The 12,440-nt window shown below is 48.4% G+C and overlaps 1 long non-coding RNA gene across 1 annotated transcript in view; it reads left to right on the top strand.

The window, feature by feature from the left end:
- Window positions 1-12,440, top strand: part of LOC113633778 (uncharacterized) — a 32,356-nt gene that overhangs the window by 18,258 nt on the left and 1,658 nt on the right. The window contains exon 3 of the long non-coding RNA XR_003438327.1: window positions 11,064-11,734. This is a non-coding gene — a long non-coding RNA (uncharacterized LOC113633778). The remainder of the gene's footprint in view (window positions 1-11,063; window positions 11,735-12,440) is intronic.

The following is a 12,440-nucleotide window of genomic DNA, read 5'->3' as shown; positions in this document are numbered from 1 at the left end:
GCCTAGCCGCTCCGCGGCATGTGGGATCTTCCCAGACCGGGGCACGAACCCGTGTCCTCTGCATCGGCAGGTGGACTCTCTGCCACTGCGCCACCAGGGAAGCCCACCTGCTAGGATTTTGACTGGGATTGTGTTGAACTTCTAGATCAATTTGTGAAGACTTGCCATCAGTATTGAGTCTGAGGCGTGAATTTGGTACATTCCTCTATTTATTTAGGTCTTCTAAAATTTCTCTCAGAAGTGTTTTGTAGTTTTCAGTAGACAGGCATTGCACATATTTGTTTAGTTTATCACTGTGAAGAAAAGAGTTAACGCAGCAGGCCTGAGACTGCTGTCCTTAGAAAGGTCTGCTTGGAACACAGGCAGGAGTGGCAGCTGCCCCCTCTCCCCGGGGTATGCAACCCTTAGAGATTGCCTCAGAGCCCCCTCCCAGCCAGCGGGGAGATGGACCCCTCCCTTGCTCAGTGCCTCCTGGGCGGGGCCCCTCACCCCAGGGGGTCTATATATACATTTTGTAAGCCCACCCCTCCCGTGCTGCATGCATGCTATACTCTAGAGCCAAAGTATAGCCTTCCCCCTGTAGCCTCTGCCCTGCCTCCTCCTGCTGGGGTTGGGGCGGGGGGTGACTGAAGTGTCATCCTAGGTGGATTTTGTGGAGGTGGGAAGCGGGGCATTGAGACTCTAAAGCAGTAGTCAATTCTCAGATACCATCAGTAGATTTGGAACTGCATTTATGTTTTATTTTATATGCATATATTTTAGGGCTGTAGATTTACTTTCCTAATTTGTTTTCCATCGCTTATTCCTGAGCACACAATGATAATAATCGATTTATACATCACCTTTTTGACTTTTCAAAGCCCTTTTACAACTATCGGCATTTTCCTCACCCCGGCCTTTGCCAGTAGCGTTATCTTTTCTGAGAGACCAGAGGTTGAGAGAGTTCGAGTGTGAGCTAGGACTAGAGAAACTTGGACCTCCCACGCAAGGCTGGGAGGCAGAAGTTTGGCTGAATGAGTGTTAGTTCCACACGGGGCGGGTGGGCGGGCGGGACACTTAAAACCTGCAGTTACTGAATCCCTTCCCCAGGCGGGTCCAGCCGCAGCTACAGGGGTGCAAGCCCTGCTCTGTCCTTAGGCCTTATGGATAAGGGAGCGTGGACTATCGAAATCCTCACCTCCCTTTTTTTCTTTTCTTTTTGTTTGGATGTTTTCACAGGTCTCACTTATACCAAAGGGAAAGAATCTTCATTAAAGTCCATATTTCTTCAAAAAAAAGAAAAAGAAAAAAGAAAAGTCTGCTTGGCCTTGGTTGTCATCTGGAAATTTGATTTCGGGAGAGTTCCCATAATCCTCAGAACTGATAAACTGCTAAGAATGGCTCACTGTGCCTAAGCTGTTGGTTCAAACAACATGGCTCATGCTCAGCTTCTGAGTTCCTTCTGGGAGTCTGGAATTTTGGTACCTGCTAGGCAGAGGGTGCCTGTATGATCAGCCCCCTATGAGAACCTTGGGTGCTGAGTCTCTAATAATCTTCCTTGACAGACAGCATTGCACGTGTGTGGTCCCAACTCATTGCTCAAGGAATTAAGTTCGTCCCGTGTGACTCCACAGGGAGAAGACTGTCGAAAGCTTGTGCCGGGTTTCCTTCACATTTGGCCCCCTGAGTCTATTTTCTGTGCTGATTTTGCTTTATATCCTTTCTCTGTATAAATCGTAGCTGTAAGCAGGAGTATATGCTGAATCCCCTGAATTGTCAAACCTGGGAGTGGTCTTAGGGAGCCTCTGCCATAATCCCTAAGCGTTTTTAAAAAATAATTGATTAATTAATTTTAATTTTGGGCTGTGTTGGGTCTTCATTGCTGCACACGGGCTTTCTCTAGTTGCGGCGAGCGGGGGCTACTCTTCATTGCAGTGCGCAGGCTTCTCATTGTGATGGCTTCTCTTGTTTTGGCTTCTAGGCGCGCAGACTACAGTAGTTGTGGCACATGAGCTGAGTAGTAGTTGTGACTTGCGGCCTTTAGAGCACAGGCTCAGTAGTTGTGGCGCACGGGCTTAGCTGCTCCGTAGCATGTGGGATCTTCCTGGGCCAGGGCTCGAACCCGTGTGCCCTGCATTGGCGGGCGGATTCTTAGCCACTGCGCCACCAGGGAAGACCTATTTATCCATTATAAATGTAATAGTTTGCATCTACCAACCCCAAACTCCCAGTCTATCCCTCTCCCCCACCCCCACTTGGCAACCACAAGTCTATTCTCTATGTCTGTGAGTCTGTTTCTGTTTTGTAGATAAGTTCATTTGTGTCATATTTTAGATTCCTCATATAAGTGATATCATATGGTATTTGTCGTTCTCTGTCTGACTTCATTTAGAATTATAATCTCTAGGTCCACCGATGTTGCTACAAATGACATTATTGCATTCTTTTTTATGGCTGAGTGATATTCCACTGTATAAGTGTATCACATCTTCTTTATCCATTCATCTGTCAGTGGACACAGGTTGCTTCCATGTCTTGGCTATTGTGAATAGTGCTGCTATGAATGTTGGGGTGCATGTATCTTTTCTTTTCTTTTTTTTTTTTTTGCAGTATGCGGGCCTCTCACTGTTGTGGCCTCTCCCGTTGCGGAGCACAGGCTCCGGACGCACAGGCTCAGCGGCCATGGCTCACGGGCCTAGCTGCTCTGCGGCATGTGGGATCTTCCCGGACCGGGGCACGAACCTGCGTCCCCTGCATCGGCAGGCGGACTCTCAACCACTGTGCCACCAGGGAAGCCCCTATCTTTTCGAATTAGAGTTTTCTCTGGATATATGCCCAAGAGTGGGATTGCAGGATCGTATGATAACTCTGTTTTTAGTTTTTTAAGGAACTTCTGTACTGTTTTCTATAGTCACTGCACCAATTTACAGTCCCATCAACAGTGTAGGAAGGTTCCCTATTCTCCACACCATTTCCAGCATTTATTATTTGTAGACTTTTTAATGATGCCCATTCTGACTGGTGTGAGATGATACCTCACTGTAGTTTTGATTTGCATTTCTCTAATAATTAGCAATGTTGAGCATCTTTTCCTGTGCCTGCTGGCCATCTATATGTCTTCTTCTTTTTTTTTTTTGCAGTACGCGGGCCTCTCACTGTTGTGGCCTCTCCCGTTGCGGAGCACAGGCTCCGGACGCGCAGGCTCAGCGGCCATGGCTCACGGGCCCAGCCACTCCGCGGCATGTGGGATCATCCCGGACCGGGGCACGAACCCGTGTCCCCTGCATCGGCAGGCGGACCCTCAACCACTGCGCCACCAGGGAAGCCCTTCTCTCTTTTTTTTTTAGAAATTTATTTTTTATTTATTTATTTATTTTTGGCTGCGTTGGGTCTTCGTTGCTGTGCGTAGGCTGTCTCTAGTTGCGGCCAGCAGGAGCTACTCTTCTCTGGGGTGTGCGGGCTTCTCACTGTGGTGGCTTCTCTTGTTGCGGAGCATGGGCTTTAGGCGCACAGGCTTCAGTAGTTGTGGCACGCCAGCTCAGTAGTTGTGGCTCAAGGGCTCTAGAGCACAGGCTTAGTAGTTGCGGTGCACAGGCTTAGCTGCTCCTCGGCATGTGGGATCTTCCCGGACCAGGTCTCAAACCCGTGTCCCCTGCACTGGCAGGTGGATTCTTAATCACTGCATCACCAGGGAAGTCCCCTGTATGTTCTCTTTGGATAAATGTCTATTTATATCTTCTGCCCATTTTTTGACTGGATTGTTTGAGTTGTATGAGTTGTTTCTATATTTTGGAAGTAAAGCCCTTGTCGGTCGCATCATTTGCAAATGTTTTCTCCCATGCCGTAGGTTGTCTTTTTGTTTTGTTTATGGTTTCCTATGCTGTGCAGAAGCTTATAAGTTTGACTAGGTCCCATTTGTTTATTTTTGCTTTTATTTATTTGGCCTTGGGAGACCTAAGAAAACATTACTATGAGTTATGTCAGAGAACGTTTTGCCTATGTTCTCTTCTAGGAGTTTTATGGCGTCATGTCTTATATTTAAGTCTTTAAGCCGTTTTGAGTTTATTTTTGTGTGTGGTGTGAGGGATTGTTCTAACTTCATTGATTTATATACAGCTGTCCAGCATTCCAAGCACCACTTGCTGAAGAGACTGTCTTTTTCCCATTGTATATTCTTGCCTCCTTTCTCTAAGATTAATTGACTGTAGGTGTGTGTGTTTCTTTCTGGGCTATCTATTCTGTTCCATTGAGCCATACATCTGTTTTTGTCCCAGTACCACTCTGTTTTGATTACTGTTCCTTTGTAGTATGGTCTGAAGTCTGGGAGGCTTATGCCTCCTGCTTTGTTCTTTTTCTTCAGGATTGCTTTGGCAATTCTGGGTCTTTTATGATTCCATATAAATTTTAGGATTGTTTTTTCTAGTTCTGTGAAAAACGTCATGGGTAATTTGATAGGGATCACATTAAATCTGTAGATTGCTTTGAGTAGTATGGCCATTTTAACAATATTAATTCTTCCAGTCCAAGAACATGGGATATCTTCCCATTTCTTTGAATCATCTTCAGTTTCCTTTATCAGTGATTTATAGTTCTCAGCATATAAGTCTGTCACCTCCTTGGTCAGGTTTATTCCTAAGTTTTTTTTTTAATGGGGTTTTTAAAGGGATTGCTTTTTTACTTTCTCTTTCTGATATTTCATTGTTAGTATAAGGAATACAATAGATTTCTGTATGTTAATCTTGTATCCTGCTACCTTGCTGAATTTGTTTATCAGTTCTAGTAGTTTTCGCGTGGAGTCTTTAGGGTTTTCTATATATAGTGTCATGTCATCTGCATATAATGACAATTTTTCCTCTTCCCTTCCAATTTGGATACGTTTTATTTCTTTTTCTTGTCTGATTGCTGTTGCTAGGACTTCTAATACTACGTTGAATAGAAGTGGTGAGAGTGGGCATCCTTGTCTTGTTTCAGATTTTTGCAGGGAGGCTTTCAGCTTTTCACCATTGAGTATTATGTTGGCTATGGGTTTGTCATAAATAGCTTTTATTATGTTGAGATATGTTCCCTGTACAGTAAGTCCCCTACATACAAACCTTCAAGTTGTGAACTTTCAAAGATGCAAACGTGCATTCACATGTCCAATCACGTAAGTTAGTTCACACGTTTGGCATATTTTGTCACGCGTATGCATCCTCTACAAATGGTTGTGCTTTTGTGCACTTTATTGTACAGGACTGTATAGAGTATAGTAGTACAGTAGCTTTATTTCAAGCCCAGGCTGTCTGGAAGCAACCGTAAAAACAGCGGTGTGTAGCTGGTACTGCTAAGAAGTGCCAAGCGATAACGATGGAAACAAAAGTGAAAATAATTGAGAGGGTGGAGTGACAAGAGGAAGAAGAAGTAACTGAAGAACCGAAGAGATTCACGATGCAGGAAATGGCAAGGGCATTTTCTTTATTTGAGGAGACACTGTTAGTTTTTGAGGCACAGGACCCGAACGTAGAATGGTACACGAAGGTTGTAGCAGCCGTTCAGAATGCAATCCAGTGCTACCGTGTCATCTACGATGAGAAAAAAAGAGCTACTACCCAGAAATCACTGGATCGTTTTTTCAAGAGGGTAGATAGAATTGAATCCAGCAAGGAACCAGAGCCTGTGCCATCAACGTCAGGTGTGAGTGAGATTGCAGCTTGCCTTCCATTTCCTGTTGCTGACGATCCTTCGGCTCTACCATCTCCCACCTCCTCTCCCTCCTCCAGTCAGTAACTCTTCTTGCCTGTTCACTTGATGCCAGCCCCTGTATGCCAGCTGTTGTACTGTACTACTGTACTTTTCAAGGTACTGTACTGTAAGATTTAAAATGTTTTCTTTCTTTCTCCTTTCTTTATTATTATTATTATTTTGCGGTACGTGGGCCTCTCACTGTTGTGGCCTCTCCCGTTGAGGAGCACAGGCTCCAGACGCGCAGGCTCAGCGGCCATGGCTCATGGACCCAGCCACTCTGCGGCATGTGGGATCTTCCTGGAACGGGGCACGAACCCATATCCCCTGCATCGGCAGGCGGACTCTCAACCACTGTGCCACCAGGGAAGCCCATTTTTGTTTGTTTTTTTATGTATTATTTGTGTGAAAAGTATTATAAACCTATTACAGTACAGTACTATATAGCTGATTGTGTTAGTTGGGTACCTAGGCTAACTTTGTTGGACTTAAAAACAAATTGGATTTAAGAAGGCGCTCTCGGAATGGAACTCGTTCGTATGTAGGGGACTTACTGTATACCCACTTTGGTAAGAGTTTCTATCATTAATCGATGTTGAATTTTATCAGAAGCTTTTTCTGCATCTATTGAGATGATCATGTGGTTTTTGTCTTTTCTTTTGTTGATGTGGTGTATCACATTGACTGATTTGCGTATGTTGAACCGTCCTTGTGACCCTGGGATGAATCTATCTTGATCGTGGTGTATGATCCTCTTTATGTGTTGTTGGATTCGGTTTGCTAATATTTTGTTGAGAATTTTTGCATCTATATTCATCAAAGATATTGGCCTATAATTTTCTCCTTTGGTAATGTCTTTGGTTTTAGTATCAGAGTGATGGTGGCTTCATAGAATGACTTTGGGAATGTTCCTTCCTCTTCAATCTTAGGGAGTTTTTTTGTTTTTTGTTTTTTTTAAATTACAGATTCTATTTCACTTCTAGTGATTGGTCTGTTCAAATGATCTATTTCTTCTTGATTCAGTTTTCATGGGATGTATCCTTCTAGAAACTTGTTCATTTCTTCTAGTTTGTCCAATTTGTTGGCATATAATTGTTCATAGTATTCTCTTATGGTTTTTTGTATTTCTGCAGTATTGCTTGTTATTTCTCCTCCTTCATTTCTTATTGTGTTTGTTTGGGTCCTCTCTCTTTTCTTCTTGGTGAGCCTGGCCAGAGGTTTGTAAATTTTGTTTACCCTTTCAAAGAACCAGTTCTTGATTTTATTGATTTTTTTCTATTGTTTCTCAAATCTCTATTTTATTTGTTTCCTCTCTGATCGTTATTATTTCCTTCCTTCTGCTGACTTTAGGTTTTATTTGTTTTTGTTTTTCTAATTCTTTTAGGTGGTAGGTTAGGTTGTTTATTTGAGATTTTTCCTGTTTTTTGAGGAAGGCCTATATCGCAATGAACTTCCCTCTAAGGACTGCTTTTGCTGCATCCCATAGATTTTGTATGGTTGTATTTTCATTGTCATTTGTCTCAAGGTATTTTTAAATTTCTTCTTTGATTTCATCATTGACCCATTGGTTTTTTAGTAGCATGTTGTTTAGTCTCCATGTAATCGTTTATTTCTTATTTCTCTTTCTATGGTTGATTTCTAGTTTCATGCTGTTGTGGTCAGAAAAGATGCTTGAAATAATTTCTATCCTCTTAAATTTGTTAAGGCTTGCTTTGTGTCCTAGTATGAGGAAGTATGACCATATCTTAATTAATTATATCTGCAATGACCTCATTTCCAAGTAAGGTCACATAATGAGGTACTGGAGATTGGGACTTCAACATTTGAATTTTGAGGGGACACAATTCAATTCATGACAGTGGACTCTTAAAAAAATTGGAAAATTTTAGAGGTAAGCATAACCTTCTTTTTGTGTCAGTTTTGGTAGATTGTGGGTTGATGTCCTATTGTTTGGGGAAATTTTCAGGTGTTATCTCTTCAGACATTACTTCTCCATTCTTTCTCTCTTCTCCTCTGGGACTCTACATATGTGTATTTTTTGCTCTTTCCCCACCTATTATACTATTTCCTCTATCCATTCTTTTTTTCCCTTTGTAAGTTTGGATATTTTCTATTGACCTTTCAGTTCACTAATCCTTTCTTCTGACTTGTCTAATTGACCCTTAAACCCATCTATTGAATTTTTAGTTTCAGTTAATTGTATTTTTCCATTCAAGATGCTCAGTTTGATTCTTTTTATAGAATTCAATTCTCTGGGAAATCTCCATATTATCTTCCATGTATCTCCATTTCCCCCTGCATTTTGCTTAACATATCAATCATATTTATTTTAAAGTCCTTTTTTGCTATCTCCCATCTTTGAGTCACTTTTAGGTCGGTTTCTGTCATCTCATTTTTCCTCTTGGTTTTCAGTCATATAGTTCTGTCTTTTGAAATGCCTAGCAATTTCTAACTGACAGCTTGTGTATTGAAAGACCGTAGAGGTTCCGGGTGATGTTATCTTCTTACAGGAAGATAGAGTCCGCAGATAAAGTGGGGCCAATTACATTCAACCCTTGGGGCAGAGATGAGGCAAGTCCGGATTGTGGCTTTGAGAGCCTGCGGTTTCGCCAGGGCTCCTTCCCCTGGTAGGTCCTAAATGCTAATTCTTGTTTCCTCAGCACAACCTCTCTAAATCCCATAGCTGTAAGTCTTCCCTCACAGCCGCAGGGTCTCCCTTCACATTTATTTTTGCATTCCGGCTCATTTGTTTAAAAGTTTACAAGTATTTTATCTGGCAGTTTTATGTGTTAAGAGTAGGAGTCAGGATCTCGGGTCAGTCAGTCCGCCATCCTGACAGGAAGTCCTCTGAAGGCATTTAAGCAGGGACATGCCATCATCTCTTTGTCTGTGGTGCCGAGGATGGTTTGGGTCTGCTCAGAGGTGGTCATGGCCTTGACTCGAGAGAAGGGCATAGGTGAGAGAGGCACTTGGAAGATACCACCCAAAATGCCCCAGGGTCGTCATAGCAGTTGCGGTGGAGAGGAGGATTCTGAACCTGGTGCTAGAGCCCTCCCACATCCGGGAAGCTGCTGGATACCAGCGAAAAGCAGACCAGAGTTGGATGAAGGAGAGGAGAGGGCACAGGTTTCAAAGGAGGAAGTTGCTGCACAAGAGCCCGAAGGTTTGCGGGGGTGGACATGTGGGTGACCTTGTGAACTGGGTCCCGGGGGATGAGGGCCCACGGGGAGAAGAGGCCTTCTTTAGCAGTGAAGGTGGGAGTTGAGAGGTTGTGGGTGTGCATGTGTGTGTGTGTTTGTGGTGGGTGGTTTGCATCTGGGGCGTTCTGAAAGGTCTCCAGTGCCTGACAAGCCTGAGACGAAGGAGACACTCAGGAACACAGAACGTTTGGCAGCAGACGGGCCAAGCCATGCTGCTGGCCGGGGTGCAGCGTCTGGGCCCCGATGGGGAAGGGCTGCCTTGGGAGCTACAGCCCCGGGACCAGGCCTGCACCCATGCCTCCCCTCCCAAGCGCCCTCTGCTCCCCAGGCCCGGCCCTCCCTGCCGCCCCGTCACTGTGGTCCTCGCCGATTTTCCTGCCTTTATTCAAACCACTTCTGGGCTCTTCCCTGGAAAACCCCAGTGGCTCATCACTGCCTGAGAAATAGAGTTCAGACTCGAGCTTTACATCCACAGCTGTCACACCCAACCTCGACCCCTCAACTCTCCCACATCCACTTTCTTCCACCTGGCTCCCCCAAGTGGGCCTCCATGCATTTCCTGGGCTTTCAGTCTCGCTGCCTGCACTCCTGAAATGCCCCCTCCTGATGCCGATGCTGAGCCAGAGTCCGGAAGTCTGCAGCGTTCTCTGCCCCGCTCCTGGGGCAGTTGGTGCCTGTGCGGCTCGTGCCCCGTAGAGTCCCTCCGCTCATCGCACGGTCGACACCAATGGCGCGCCCGCCCTGGGCTGGGTGCTGGCCTGGGTGCTAAGTGCACAGGCACAGTCCCTGTCCTGAAGGCTCGGCCAGCTCTGCGATGCTGGCGGCAGCCCTGGCTAGCAGGGCAGGTGGCGCCAGGCGTCTGTGGGCATGCTGAGTGAGCTGGGGTCCTGGGCTGGCCTCTCACCGTGGTTTTCAGCAGGCACCAGCGATGGTGTTGCTTTTTTTGCAGGGCAGGGAATGTGACGGAGACTTTGTGTCGTTTAATCTTTTTTTTCCTTTATAAATTTATTTATTTTAGGCTGCGTTGGGTCTTTGTTGCTGCGCGCGGCCTTTCCCTAGTTGCGGGGAGTGGGGGCTACTCTTTGTTGTGGTGCGCGGGCTTCTCACTGCGGTGGCTTTCCTTTTTTGTGGAGCACGGGCTTCAGGCACGTGGGCTTCAGTACTTGCAGCACGTGGGCTCAGCAGTTGTGGCTCACAGGCTCCAGAGCGCAGGCTTAGAAGCTGTGGCGCATGGGCTTAGTTGCTTCACGGCATGTGGGATCTTCCTGGCCCAGGGCTCGAACCCGTGTCCCCTGCATTGGCAGGTGGATTCTTAACCACTGAGCCACCAGGGAAGTCCTGTGTCGTTTAATCTTGAAAACAAGAATGGACTTAATGATTACTCATGTAAATACACACTTTTGATTGGAGAATAAATTAGTCCTCCTCACATAGTGGCCTTAGTATAGCGAGCTGTGTCCAGGCTCCAGAGGAAGCCCACAGGACACCCTGTGGCTGAACAGGTCAGGCTTACGGCTCGCTGCGGCACGCGGGGCGGGACCACAGGAAGGGGGCCTGGAAGGATTTCCTGTGGGACTTGGCTTGTTTGGGTGAATTGGGGTGGGCTTAAAGAAGCAGTGCTTTGCTTGGGATTCCATACTGGGTATCTCAACACCTCTTCTTTGGAAGGGGGACGGACTAGGGGAGTCATCCGTGACTGGGTATCTCAACACCTCTTCTTTGGAAGGGGGACGGACTAGGGGCCGGCTCAAGCTGTCCATTCTGAAGAGCCAGCAGCTGCTCAGATGAGGCAGGACAGGATGCACGCAGTAGGTCTTCTTTATGGCTTGGACAATGCCTGCCTCTGGTCTGTGTTCAGACATGATTACAGAAGAGTCCTCTCCTCTTGACCCAATCCGGCACAGAGGGGCCTTGTCTGATGCAGTTCTGCATGTGAAACTGCATATTCTAAACAGCAGCCCACCAGGGCCTGTATCTGAGTGTGCCAGGCTGGCCCCTACAATGCTAGGGCCTCGCTGATGGGACCAGGCCAGCCCCTGGATGTTGGGGGCTGCTTCTCTCCTCACCCGAACAATCTCCCCTGCTGACCTCCCCAGTGCTGTGGCTGCTTCTGCACACGCATCCACCCGGTCAGATCACAAGCTGCCCTTTTCTCCTCTCCAGGGGGACTCAGCAGACAGCAGGCCAAACTCCACTGGCAGAGATGCCCCGCCCGCCTCGACCAGGCCCATCCTGAGCCCTTTGTGGCACTGCCAGCTGCCCCAGCCCCGAGCCCCACCTGATCTCCTCTCTGCACATCTCATCTGCTTCCTCCCTGCTTTCTTCACCTGTTGGCACCCACCCCCTCTCCTGGACATTCTCTTGCCAGACGCATCTTCCTGAACCCACAGCCAGCTGTGGCTCCTGCCAGAGGCCCCTTCACCGGCAGGACAGGTCCAAGCCCTCACCCACGTGCAGCCCTGGCCTTCCCTCCCGCGGTGGCCCCGCCCTGGCCCACACCTGCAGCCCCTGGTCGTCCCCAGGGAGCCTCTCCCAGGGACTAGCTCAGCCAAGAGTTTGTCCTCCTTGAACTCCCTGAGAAAACACCGTCCCTGCACATCTCGCTCGGCATTTATTCCTGAGCCGCTCCTCTTGCCTCTGCTGGCGTTCTCTTCAACCACCCGGATGCTCCGTGTTTTCTCCCCTGCGTGGAATCCTCACGGGCCTGTGGGCTACCGCGGAGCAGGTTCCCGTGCGCTTGGAGCGCCTGCAGGCGGGGTCCCTTGGGTGAGGAGCCGCGCCTGCTCGAGGAGAGGCGGGGAAGGGGAGCCGCGTCGCCTGCCCGCGCTTGGCAGGTGAGCAAAGCAGAGGGACCGAGGGGAGCCGTGAGGCGCGAGGTGGTCTCCAGGAAGGGCCCCGGTGGTGAGGACGGCGGTGTGCGTCGGGCCTGGGGAAGTGGGGCCCGCCTGTGGCTCAGGCCGAGGAGCTCGGGGACAGCGGAAGGCCAACGCAGGCAGCCATCGGGGAAGGGGGACTGCATCCCGCTGGCGACCATCAGGCGGGTGGTGTGATCAGTGTGTCGGAAGCACACCTGGCAGCTGGGCAGAGGCTTGGTGGAGGTGAGCTGACAGATGAGCACGAGGAGGGTGGGCAGGGAGAGGGGGTGGGGCAGGATGGGCGAGGGCAGAGAGGACAGACCCGTTTCCGGCCTGGGGGTCGGGTGGACGCCGACGGAGCTCACGCAGGAGCAGCAGGTACGGGGCAGGCCACAGCCGAGGCGCCCGCGGGCACGGGGGTGCTGGCTCGCAGTGTGGGGGGCCCTTCAGAGATGCTGGGGTGCTGGCGCCAGTTAAAGGAGTGGGTTGATGGGCTCGCGGGGAGGAGGTGAGAGAGGGCTGGATAGCGGGCCCTGTGGGGGAAGGCCACGGTCAGGAGTGTCCCCTGGGGCTAGGAGCTCAGGAGAGCTCAGTGCAGGGAGGCGCTCAAAGCGACCGAGCCCCGGGCAGCGGAGGGACCCCTCTGTGGGAGGCTGAGGATAAGGACAGCTGGCTGACCTCTGAG

Source organism: Aethalodelphis obliquidens, unplaced genomic scaffold (genome assembly GCF_003676395.1).
Source record: "Aethalodelphis obliquidens isolate GAN/ISIS:26980383/991018 unplaced genomic scaffold, ASM367639v1 scaffold41, whole genome shotgun sequence".
Taxonomy (NCBI): Eukaryota; Metazoa; Chordata; class Mammalia; order Artiodactyla; family Delphinidae; genus Aethalodelphis; species Aethalodelphis obliquidens.
The sequence above is the reverse complement of the archived record's forward strand: the minus strand, read 5'-3'. Positions and strand labels throughout refer to the sequence as shown.